A 14080-nucleotide genomic window follows, 5' to 3' on the forward strand; every position below is an offset into this window, starting at 1 on the left:
GACGGAAGGTGAGCTCTCCATTTGTGGTATGTAGTAGGGCGCCGAGGCCTCGTCGTAGCTGTACGTCCTCATCATCGAGCAAGTAGAAGGATCGGTAGAAGGTTCAGTAGATTCAGTAGAAAGTTCAGTAGAAGATTTAATAAGCGGTTCAGTAGGAGGTTTAAATGAGTTTTCAGGAAACGGAGACGCTAATGTTGGTGGGGGACAAGTAGGGGGCAAAATTGGTAAATTTGGGAATGGATACTGTGAGAATTTTATGTCAACAGGTTGTCCCTCGTCTGGAGATCCGACCTTCGCCATGACCGGCGGTGGCGAGTAATAACAGTATGTCTCCGGGTGGTATATCATTGGACATCCATAAATGACTGGAAAAGAAAAAAAAGAATAACTTTATTTACCGCTGCTATTGCTTGCATTGCTTCTATTGGAAAACTTTCATATTTGACACACACAATTGACTCTAATTTAATTTCAAAACAAAACATTTTTTACTTATTTCTACGTTATGATCATATTTATATTTTCGATTTTTATCGTTGTTATTTAATTATTTATTTATTTATCCATTCATTATGTTTTATTTTTGACTTATGTTAATAATGACTTATTTCATCCCCGGGTATTTATTTCTTTATTTTCCGTGACACTAGCTTTTTTTTACACTGAAAAAAGTGTCCGGCAACTTTCATCAGAAAAAACCGTTCAAGTACCTTTGTCCGATCGATACAATATTTAAAAAATAATCATCTCAAGATATTGTGGCACTGTATGAGATTTTGGAATTCAATTATACAACACTCATCAAATGTATACCTACTTGATAGAATTTATTTCCCCTAAAATGATCGATTTGTCAAAACATATTTCTCACAACGCGCCTCCCCAGTTACCAAGAGCGCAAAACGACCTATCACATGGACATGGCTTCGCTAGACAGTTGCCTTTTGTGCTTTCATTGCTTAATTGATGGAATATAATTTTAATTGTTACCACTTTCGCTGGAAATAATGAATACCACTCACTGTCGAGCTCTCTTCCTTTTTTTTTTCTCGAGCTTCTTTCATGGCATAGAGTTAAGCGACCTAAATTAGTTGCCCCTCTGATTGCTGGGATACGCCTCTAGCACCCACTGAACTGGATCGATTTATAGCCATCGAAATGGTATCATGTACAACATTTTATCCTAAAAGCTTTCGCTTCACATATTTGAAAGGCGCGAATTTGAAAGGTAATTCACATATTTATCGATATTGCAATTGGTACTAATTGAGTTATTTCAAGACTAACATAACGACGTTTAATATTTTGAAATCAACTTAATACAAAAGTCAAGACCTAAAGAAAAAGGTAAAAGATTAACATTTATCGCTCGAAAAGAAAAAATCGTCAATCTACGGTACGATACATTTTTATTCTTTAATTTGAGACATAAATTTTGTATGACTTAGACGTAAATTACACGTCAAGTTACTTAATTGTGGCAAGATCTTGTCCAGCGTGCATACTGATTACGAGGGCACTTGGAAATTACCCCGGTGAATTATGTGCGAGATTGCAGAATTTATTATACGCTGAAGATTATGCGACAGTTTCAATTCGCGAACAGTACTCTCACTTAGAGCCAATAATTGCCGGTTCAACATGTTACGAGCGACGTTGCTTGATTGCGGGGATGTACCCTCGCCGATCCTTGATGCGGGCCGATTTATAACGCATCTATCACATGTCGTAATTTTAGAGGCTGCATCTGCATACTTATTTCAACTTACGTTCAGCTCTTCTCCAAGAAAGGTTTGATGCACGAATTTTATGACACATCAATGATTCCCTCTATTATTACTGCGCTTGCAACGAATAATCGCAGTTAAAATTTACACCATCGTAAACCTCGAACTAAGAAATCACTTAGCAAAATTTCAATTGCGTTACCTCGTTTGTTAACACATCCGATATAAATATAATAGCGACATGTGCTTGCGAGATTTGTCATCGTTTTTGTATGAATCCGTATGTGCAACTTTCATATTTGTATAAAAAAAGATACAACGAGCAGTATTTAATATTTCCGGAATCGAAAATAAAATAAGACAATGAAATATAAGGCCCTGGCGATCTTTGCTTTCTTTTTCGTGTTTGATAAAAAGGAAGAATATTAAAATGTATGTATACCAATACAGATAGATGTAAACTTTTTATTCTGTCCAGTTCAGATTTAGATCTATCGATGATTATATAGACGGTCACGCTTCGAGCAATAATTTTCATAGCGGTAACGTCTTCGTGTTTTGCACCGAATGCACGTCCGAAACATTATCGGCCACTCTAATATTTATGCCGCGTACCCCGGGCAAGCGGTGCGGTTATCAACAAACTGCGACTTGCATTCGCGCAGAAAGCGTATTCTCAAGATTTATTATGGGTCTCCGTTCTCTATGTACCTTCACTCCCGTCAAGGAGGACTGCGTCGCGTCGGCCGTAAGAGAGAAACTTTCCAAGCACACGTCCGCGCAGTTATCGTCCGTGCAGTTATCAACACGCGTGCAAGAATGATAACTCGATATCAGATGATATACATTATAAAAGGTACATTTATTATGGAGACAGAGAATAAAAGACGCTGGACGCTAAATCTTATAGTTAACAGTAAAAAAAGGATGTCTATTAAGAAGCAATGTAAATTTGACTGTCTTTGCTCTCTCACACTGCGAAGTACAAACATTCTTCCTGCCAAACTACAATCACAAACACTGATTGGTAAATATTTTTGCAATAAAGATATAGATAAGAGAGAAATAGAATGATCTATATCATATTAAGCTGTCAGCAGAGAAAGCTTAAAATTTCTATGAATAAGCTGGCAAATACGTGTGGAATAGAATTTTATTCGATACGCTCAATCGAGTATAGTTATATAAAATTGCATTCGTAATAGATTTAATTACGAGAGTTTTCTCGCAGAAATAATTGTTCAACACATTATCAATTGAAGATTTTAACGCGTTCTTTAGTATTACATGGGAATTGTGAGATCGGAGAAGACGCAAGCAAGTTGGCGACCTTTCGGACACGACCGCTACTCGATATAGGAATGATTTATTCCAGATGCAATCTGGAAGATGAATCCAAGCAGCATAGAGAGTACTCGTAAGCCAGCCGTAAAAATATCGCTTGCCTCGTAAATTACATCCAACAACCATAGCCTTGCGTATACGCTCGTTTCACCCGATCCTTTCGCCACGAAAGGTGTCCGCAATCGCGCGATTTTTTAACGCCACATTCTCACATGTAAACACCGATACGTGAACAACGAAATCGCGTTTGAGAAATGGTCTTACGCAGTTTATAACACCACTTTCTACAGAAGTATCAGAAAAAAGGATTCGTAAAACTCTATCAATTATTAAATTCAAACTTGCTATGTAATGATGGAAGTAAAAGGATAATTCGAAGAAGGGATATAAGCAGAAAACAACGTTAAACACTACGTATAAGGGAATAACTTCAACGTCGCGATAGATATTACAGGTAACAGAGTATTATCGGATCAAACGTGCTCAGAAATAGGATTCGCAGCTGCGTGTTCGCTGGCTTACTTAATCGCCATAACTTCCGGTCGCCTTAGAATTTCGTGACGTCACCTACATCCGTCGCGGGATGAAGTGTGTGATGCCAAATATAAAGCTCGGAAAACTCATGGAAGCGCAATTTGCTTTTAATTTTTTACTGCTTATCGGCATCGTTGCATGAATATTAAGACCGGGGCTTCGCTTTGTGCACAAAAATGTAGATCAACTGATAGCTGTTCAAATAAAAGTGTTATGCTTAAATCCAATAGTAAGTACAACGTGAGAATAGTCGTGTAAAATGTGTGTAACATGAAATAAAATTTACAATTATTACTTAAATATCTTAAAGTGATATTTTTATTTTCTCCTTTCATTTTTTTTCGTATCCTCAATTTAGAGCAAACAAATTGATTGAAATTTTTCACGATTGACACTGCTTTTGCAAGCGCAGATAAACGATTTCTGTATGTCGACCGTTTATCTGCCGTTACTACGTAATATCTTCAGTAGTATGTCATTTTAAAGGTCTTTCTTTTTTATTCTTTAGTTTGATCTCTGCAATTTAGCCGCGACAAACTATGCATATATCAGCAAACAGCTTACGGAGCACATGCATTCTTCCCGCATTGAGATTACCGGTTTTCCCGATGGCGATGTTATTATCCTTCCAGAAGCCATCCGTTGCGTACAGCAAGCTTACGCATATCCGCACAACTACACGCGCAATTTGTTAAAATGCTATTATTTATGAAAAGAATACACCGTCTAAATATACTAAAATAGACATATAACCCTCACGAGTTGTACCGTTCCGGTCGCTAGCTTCATATTAATTGCTATCTAGAGCAGCCAGGATTAATTAGTAACAAATTATAGATCGTTAAGGGAAATGCGCAAATATTCCCACATAAATTTTTCAAAACAGCTTATGATTATAAATTAAAATAGTTTAACATGGGGAATAATTTTCATATTATTTAATAAACAGAAAATTCAAATACTTTTCCGCTTAATATCGAAGTGCTGCTTCGAAATCAAAAGGATATTTTGGATATTTATCGTGTATTAAAATTATAAGTTCTAAATATAAAAAAGCCTGTTACATTCAAAAAAAATATTTAAAAAAAGAATCAAGATGACACATTTATTGGCACAAAAATAATCGTATAGATACATTTAAAAATAAATTCTTAATTTTGAATTATAATATTCGTTGTTGCTCGTAATTGGCCGTTGTTGTCCTTGATTCTTAATTTTCTTCAATACAATAGGTCGGAATGATATTGCTTATACCCCGGCTTATACTTAACGTTACGTGCAAAATAATTTCTAGATCGAAGAAGAGCGTACATAAAAAAGCGTCAAGGTGCAACGGATCGAGTGAAGTAGCAGGGAGAAGTAAAACAAGAAGGAATCAGCATCCTGAACGGCACACACAACCCCCTTATGCGCGTTGAGAGTGAACGGCCATGCGTGATGCAAAAGTTGTAATATTATTTGAAAGTCTTTCAAAGTTGAGGCGATTCGAACGGCCGGTTTTACGACGGAGCACTGACGTCGCACAATGCCGGCCCTAGTGGTTTTACATATCGTAAAGTGCGTGCACGCGCGAGCTAAGGAGCGCATATAAATCGGCTTGCCTGCTGTTATGTCTCCCGCGTGCAAAGGGTCGTTTACCATTTTATGCTCTCGGGTCCTTTAAGTCCAGGTCCGTCCCCCCCTCCCTTCTTTTTTCCTCTTGACCACCCGAGTTTTGATTTCAAATTTCTTTTTTAAAGAAACATTGTAGAGTAAAAGTCGCTAAGTCACACAATTAAAAGCCATATTCTTGTGAGAATTGATGAAGATGCAAAATCATGATCCTTGCAATAGCAAACTCCTGGACTGAATCGTATGGCTTAAAAAGTACTTGTATTTCTTGCAGTAAACTAAATTTCAGTAAAAAAAGAAATCAATTCCAATTTCATCTATATATAATTCTTACGAGCTTGATGTGAGCATGAATATAAAGTAATAAGCATATTTATTGGTTATTATACAATGTATGTACATAATATACATTTTTGTATATTATATACAATTTGTATATAATATACTATTTGTATATTATGTACATACATTGTATAATAACCAATAAATATGCTTATTACTTTATATTCATGCTCACATCAAGCTCGTAGTTTTTCTTAAGATAACAAAAAGTGGGAAGTTTGTGTCATAATTATGTAAGAAAAATAGATCAATGTTAATTATACAAAAAGATATTAATGATGTATTTCAAATCATCTGACCTCGTCTTGCATTTTAATATATATTTTTCCATAAATTATAAGCAAAAATGTCATATTTTTCATTAAAGCAGTTTTTTTTAATGAGAAATAAACGACATGTCTTACGTTGTGCAACTGTTAATTTGAATAAGTTGACCATGAAGCGCGCATTGTTATCAAATGTCTAGAGCTCGTATTGGAATTTAAAAACCAATTAAATTTAAAACAGCAAGAATGCAAGTATGTGTATATATGTGTGTGTGCGTGCATATGTGTGTGTGTGTGTGTGTGTGTGTGTGTGTGTTGGTGTGTGTGTGCATTTAATGAGAGTGTACAGCTTATTTTCACGCCAAGAAAAACTTAATTGCATTAATTGCAATAGAAATCATATGAGTCCGCGCTTGATATCAATAAATTATTTATCGCGATGTATATGATAATGCACATATAACGTGCGCAAATTACGTATATTAAGCGTATGCCTGTTGTAAGGTAAGCGTTATCTATCTTCGCAGAAAGACGATACTCGTACGATGCATCAAAGCTCGACTCTGAGTTTGTGCAGAACGTAACTTCGACGAGCATGAGATCATTATTTAATTCGCATTACTCGATGAACTCGTGAGATTCACGTTGCGTGCACGTGCGTATTATGCGCAGCGTAACGAACATTCTTACTATCGCTATACAAGCATTAATATATGTATATATCATATAATTCATCAATAAATACTCTATACATATATTATAAATGCACACATATAAATTTTAAATGCATGTAAATTAAATAGAAATAAGTTATAAGTTAGCAACTTAATTACAAAGAGACGTTATGCTAAACTGAAAAATCACAACGACATTACGTCAGACTTTTACAAACGAAAAAGAAACGGGACGGAGACAAACTTTGTATTTGTGGAGAGATACAATTGAAAGGAAACGCGCAATGGCCTTGCGTATATAAATACGTTGCAGCTTCGAGAGTATTGTCTAAAAAAAGCTTCAACGTCGCACATAGTATCGTCCTTGCACTTTGTGCATGCGTATATGCGTGAACGCGCGATCTTTTTCCGTCGCTCTGTGACATTAAAGCTGGATCCAGCTTGAAATCATGATGGATAATTTTCGCGCGCGGCACGCGTAATTACTCAATTAAAATTAAAGATTTTCAATTTTAATTAAAAGCGAACTAAACGACGAGAGAATTCGCGTGCATTACATATTGCGGGAAGATTATGATAACTTTGGCGACGCAAAATGAAACTGGTTTCCAAAGTATTTTAAATGTAGAAAACAATGAAAACCAAAAATCGCTATGATTGTTTATTTTCGTGATTTTTACAAAAGAAGCAATATAATAAGAGGTTAATTATCCAGCTTATACTCGTAACAATGTTTTATCTTCAATGTTTATTATTTACGTATTGAGACATATACTATGATCTTTTCGCTTGCAAAGTTACTTCTTAAAAATAAGATGGTTCCGTATGGGTTTCCAACTTTCCACGTGACGCGAGGTCCACCCCATCCCACCCTCTGCTTGCTGCTTATAGGATGAAACGAGGTCTATCATTGTACGGTTGTGGACCGCGCTTCACGTGAAAAGTTAAAAACCCATAAGGAACTGTACAATAATAGACCTCCTTTCGCCCTGCAAGCGCCGGGCAGTGTGGGTAGACCTCGCTTCACGTGGAAAGATGGAAACCTATGTGGAACTAGTGGAACCACTTTATATAGTTAAGAATGTAAGCAGACATAGCATATTCGCGCTTGGCGTGTAGGGTGGTGTAAAGAGAGAAAAATATAAGCCTAGGCAAAATGTAATATCCTTCTTAAATGTACATGGTGTCAGAAAATTACGTTCTATCAACTAAACTTATTTTGTTAATAACTTTTTAATAAACTATAAACTTTAATAAATGAGCGCGGGCTAAAACCTTTTGAGGGTTATTCAGGGTCATAAACTTGATAATAAATACTGACTAAATCGCATCGCCAAAATTATCGTAATCTTGACCATATTGCAAAACTATCTTTCAAACATTCCGTTGGATATGATCGAATGACCTCGTGTAATTCGTACATATACGCGCACTAATACATCCATCGCGTCGACGGACGAACGGTGCATTCTAGATAAGATAAGCGCGGCGCGCTTATACAAGCCGCTCAAACGTTACGCATATTATTATAGTCACTAATGTCAAGGAAAACCGCAGACTTCTATATAATACATATGCTAGACTGCGAACTCTTGCTTGTGTGATGTACCCAACTTTTATGTACCAAACTTGTACATAAGTTAGAGTGCATGCGCCAAATAAGATCACAAGTAGTTACAAGCCAATAAGCTTACACGTTCTCACTTATCTACACACACATGCGGCCATATACCTATATACCTATCCATATACCTATATACCTATTCATATGAATTTGTACTCTTATTTAGCGCGTCCGTGCATAAGACTAATATGTAAGAAGTACGCGGTCTAGTACATTATATAAAAGTCTATGAGGAAAACCGAGACACGCCTCGCATCTATCGCTCCCACTGCACGCGCACGTGCGCTAGTGTGAGTGCACGTGTCATATCATCTCCTCTTCCGTCGCGTTGCAAGTACAACACGGACCGATACCTCATTCTTCTCCCCGACGTTTCTCCCTTCCTCTTTCTCCTGCTCCTCTCCCCCCCCTTCTCTCTCTCTCTCTCGCTCCGCGCTCGCTCTTTCGCTCTCGCCTGTCTTTCTCTGCGTCCAGCTTGCGGTTATGCAAGCTCACGGCGTGCATTGCCAATTTACTCGACCGGATTGCCCGCAGTCGGCGCTCAGCCTCATCCTCTCGTCTCATGTGCTCCCCTTCCCGCACATTGCAACTCCCGCCGTGTCGTTCTGTAATAAAAAGGCAGTACTTCCTCCTCGTGCTAGAACCGTGTCTAAGTTACACATATTAACTCGTCGGTGCAGAGACTGCAATCGCGATCTTTCCTCTTGTTTTGCTTCCGTTCGACTTCTCACGTTCGTTTCGTCCCGCTCCCTCCCATATCCCGAACACGAGTCCTCTGTCTTTCTTCTCTTTGCCTGCCGGCTTCTCTTGGCCTCTCAGAGGTCTCTCTTTTTTTCTCTTTACCACCATTCCCCCGTGCCTCTTTGGAGCCCCACGCCTGGATCTCTTTGCCGATTCGCGTGGCCTCTCTCTTTCTCATATACGCCACAAAATCTCACTTGCACGCAGAGATCTGTAATTCAGGGCCGTACGAATCCAACCGCCACTCACGTCACATCAGCATACCGACTGTACCGACATAGAAATCAACAGATTCCTTTTGTTACGTGCCTACCGCGCGCTTATTTCATTGCATGCCGATCCGCGAAGATTTCACAAATGCGTACATACGTTACCGTACGATTTGCATCCGTAATCGTCCTGCCTGCACGTTTCGTAAACCGGTAGTGATCAACGTAGGCATATTAATGCATCTACTGGAGACTGCCACACTGGGATGACAGGCCGTAATAAGAAACAGTGCAAAAGTAACAAGCGTTATATCTGCAACTTAATAATTGTTGAATCAACCCTTGAATCATCAACCATACAAATTTAGTCCGTTTAGACGAGCTTTTCCTTCCTCTGATTTGCTTTATTTCTCGAACTTTTCGTTCAAGGACATGCGATCATCACAGCTTGCGCTATCGCGCTATCGAGATATCGAGATATCGAAAAAAGTATTGAAACGGCTGCCGTGTTATTTGCAGACTTCAAGATAAAATGAAAAGTTGCATTAACGGTATACGTGTAATCGGCGGCGCGGCGACCGTATCGATTTTGAACCAGTTAGAAACACGGCGCGAGGAAGAAGTAATGTTGGTTTCTGATCGTGTTTTTATTAAGAATGCATACACGCGTTCATCTTTTTAGGATCGATTATGCCAAGAGTGGACCTATCATAGGTAGTCTCGGAACATTGGAAATTGCAAGGAAGCAGCTTGATGTTCATGCAAGTTGCATGCGGTTAATCCATTAATTTTTTTTTTCGGAAATCGTAATCTTAGGCTCAGTTTCACAAGTGTCGGTTAACTTTTAACCTTAGATTAACTCACTCTTCGTCTCTTTCTAAGGGGGACGTTAGAAGGAGACGAAGAGTGAGTTAATCTAAGATTAAAAGTTAACCGACACTTGTGAAACTGGCCCTTAATGTAAAATTTTGACTTGCATATCAATAACATGATGCATGGAGACTTATTTAAGACCTTTGCCGTATTTCTTAGTAAATAACAAATATGACTATAAAAAACGATAGGTAATTTAACTCAACAATTCTTATTTCTACAATTATCTGTATCTCGTAATATCGAATTATCAAGCTAACGGGAATTTATTCCTACGATATAATACATATAATATGCCCTCTCTCTTTCTTCCTTTCTTTCTCTCTCGTTCGCTACTATAATAGTTGTATATTCACATTTTACCTGTCTGTCTAGGAAATTGTATTGGTCTGTTTTGCTTTCACTTATTTTGCTTGGATTTTGTATCCCCCTTCCTTCTCCTGAAACCTTTTGCTCTATTTCGCATATGAAAGTAACAAACACGAACTTGTTTAATTTTTCATAAGATTGAGATATACAACCGGATAGATACAAGTTAATTCCGCAACCGTCTCCGAGACATTTCTTGCAAAAGTACGAGAGATAATATTTTTCGAAATAAATTTCACATTACTGATATTCTATGAGAGAAAACCTGATTTTCAGTATACAGCACTACTTATAAGTACCGTATACTGTACTGTATCTTTATCAATAAATATTCCAAGCAGGATCAATATGCAGGTATATATTAATAAAACTTCTTTTCTGATTCAAAATTAACGTTAATCCGATATTAGTTGGCTAGTTCCATTCCCTGAATTTCGGACTGAATTCTAAACACCAAGAACATTGATGATTGTCATTCAGCGCTGCAATTTTCATCAATGTAACTATCTACCTTCTTTGTCATATCACATAAGATCACGCGTAAGATCAGCCGTTTATAACAGTATGCAAAAACTGGAAATGCAGCTTATGTCAAGTGAGTCATTATAAACGATACCAAAGAAGATACGAGAATACAGTCGGCCGAGTAAGTCACGTACTGCCGTCTGTCTAATTTCGTCCATGACCGGCGTCCCGCTTGTTGCTAGACAGACTAAGAAGGCGAAGACACATCGCGGATGTAACAAATCGCGAATAAGAATCTGAGAAAACTGAGGAACGCGCAGCTGTTCGGAAGAAATTTGCTGAGATGCATTAAAACGTTGACATTAATTCACTAATGAAAATTCGCCGATGCGCTTTGCTAAGCCTTTGTCGTCCTGAAGTTCTTTCCAAACCCGTTAAGGGTTACTACTAAAAAGTTAGGGGTTTCTCTATATAGATTAATTCTCTTTCTCTCTATAATTTTGTAGTTATACATTTTCTATCAATTGCAAATTCTTTGACAAATTTGATCTCTTACAAAAAATTTTCTTACCAAAAACATATCTCTTTTTATAAATTTTTAATTCTCAGTATTTATTATTTAATATAATACATCATCATATATTATAATTATTAAATTAGCTTTTTAATTTCTGTTTAATTTACCAACGATAAACATTTTGTTCTCACGAAAACGATTTTATCTCAGCAAAAGTATGTAAAAAATAATAATAAGATGTAAATAAATTTAATTAAGTTATATTAAATTTATTAAGGATTAGCAAATAGATGGGATTAATGTAAAGTAATGGCAGCAACATAAATACTTAATTCAATGGGATAATCAAATAAATCAATTTTGCTAACATTTTTTAAACGAATATTTATATATACAGCAGTAATAAGTATAACTGTTCTAATTAATTGCGATGTGATCGTATCACGAGGAACTTTGTTATTGCAGTATTGTGTATTCACTCGTGTATTCACTCTTTCGATATCAATTATGTTTGCGTAAACAAAGTTATGTCCTGCAACAACTTTATCCGTACGAAAAAAAGATATTTATTCTTGTTCCATATACTTTATCTAATTCCATAATTTCCAATACCTATATTAAAAGCACACTGCAACTATAAAATATAACCGTAACAATATAAAGAAAGAATGTTACAAATTTTACTTTCCAAGTGCGAATTATAATAGCCACTAAATATACTTAAGTTTAAAAGTCAAAATGCAAATTAAAGTTAACATATTACGTATATTAATGGATATATTATCATACTGTATTATTTACCAAAGAGACAAATAACAGTAGCAAACATTAATGAAAAACTGCAATGGTATATATTATATGAATAACGCACAGTTACTCAGTGTGTCGAAAGGTTCGATTATCTCTCCTCATTCCAAGTTATAAATAGTTCAACTATTATAGTTAATTACAAAATGCTGGCACATATAATTTTAGATAAGAACAAACATTAACTTTTGAATAGCTACTGTTGTCGTTGCAATTTCCGTCTTGATGAAAATGATAAATGATAAACTCGATGACAAATAAACTTTTCTGCCGTACATTAAAAAAGTTATAAAAGTAATCGATCGCGAAAAATTTATATGAAAATCATCAATTTGTAATTCTAATCCTATGCGCTCATACAATGACAGCTCTCTTCGAACGATTACGTTATATAAAACATTTTTAAATGACGTATAGACGTATATAGACATGTAAATGACAATCACCTATAAAAAGTGACACGTATAATTGATTAATTTTCAAATGCACCTTTTGTGCAGCTAGAATAATGAATCACAAAACTTAAAATAATTGATCCAATCTGATAGTCATCTATAATTAATCAAGGAATCTCACTTTATCATTAAAATTACAATAATTTCAAATAATTTAATTTGGTTACCAAAACATTTCCAATTTGTGCATTTGTAATTTGTAAATTTATATATGTACAATTTAATATTACATTATTTTCTGAAATGAAGTATAGCTTTCGACAAGTAGACAGCAATTGAAAAACGTAAAATACTTGTCAGACTTGTGAGCGTAACGTCATTCCTTATGTGTTTAAATTGTTTCCGTGCAATTGCAATGTAAAGAGTAATTATTACTATTTGATGCGAGTGTCGTTTTACTGTCTGACAGCTATGGTCAAGGTCTTCGTTCGCGAACGCATTCAACGCGGTAACCTTGCACTCGCGAACTATACTGATTGTGAGAAGAAAACTCACGTTCAATAGAAATGTTATGTGTGCGCGACTTGAAGATACTGCAGACATGTTTCGCAGATATATGCATTCATTGAATTTACTGAGGGAGGAAACAAGAGATGTTTTATCAAGAAGGTAAAAAAAAAAGATCTTGATCGCAGCTAGCGATTAAAAAAAAACATAATTCATATTGATTGGCCGGTAATATATACGGGTATATTGATCATAGGTCACTATGATAGCCAGCATGACAATGAGTATACGTTTGTACAAATTTCGTGCACACAAGTTAGTAATAAATACAATACAAACAATCAAACAGAATTTCTGACATTCATTATAAAAAAAAATCGCACATCTATCATGTATGAGCTACACTTATATATAATATTATGAAAAACATATTTTAGATAGAATATTTTATATATAGAATATATAAAATCAAATTGCATGTAACAGATAAAACAACATGCGTATTGGATCGAACTGTATCACTAAACTAAATAAATAATCTGATTATACTGATTATAAAACTGTATTTTATAACGTAACTAATTATATAAGTAATATTGTTACTCATTTGTACTCACAGACAATGCGTTTATGATAGAAATTTATTAACGCAGGCAATAACGATTACTTGAACTTGGAACAAGCAATCTCACGTGACTGTGCACATTCCAGGAAGATATTATAGACACCAATTAGAGTACCGTCAGACATTAATCGCGCACGATATATCTTTGATAGATCAAATGTATCGTCGGAATAAAAATAGGGATCGTCCTTGTTCGTGCAATAAAAGGCCGTCAAGATTGAAACAATGTATATTAAACGTAATATTAATCTTTTCCATTATAAAAAAATTGTATTAAAAAGAAATTGCGAGCACAGAGCTTGTAACAAACGGCCAACAACATTCGTAAAATATTATCATTTAATCTTTACAGAATTCTTCTTCACAGATTAAAAAAAAAGTGTTAGATTCTGTTTAATATACGATATACGCGATGATCAATCGATGTTAACACACTGTGCACTGTAAAGA

This window comes from Temnothorax nylanderi, unplaced genomic scaffold (assembly GCF_030848795.1).
Source record: "Temnothorax nylanderi isolate EJ_2023f unplaced genomic scaffold, tnyl_v1.0 TNYL_tig0050_pilon, whole genome shotgun sequence".
In the NCBI taxonomy this organism is placed as follows: Eukaryota; Metazoa; Arthropoda; class Insecta; order Hymenoptera; family Formicidae; genus Temnothorax; species Temnothorax nylanderi.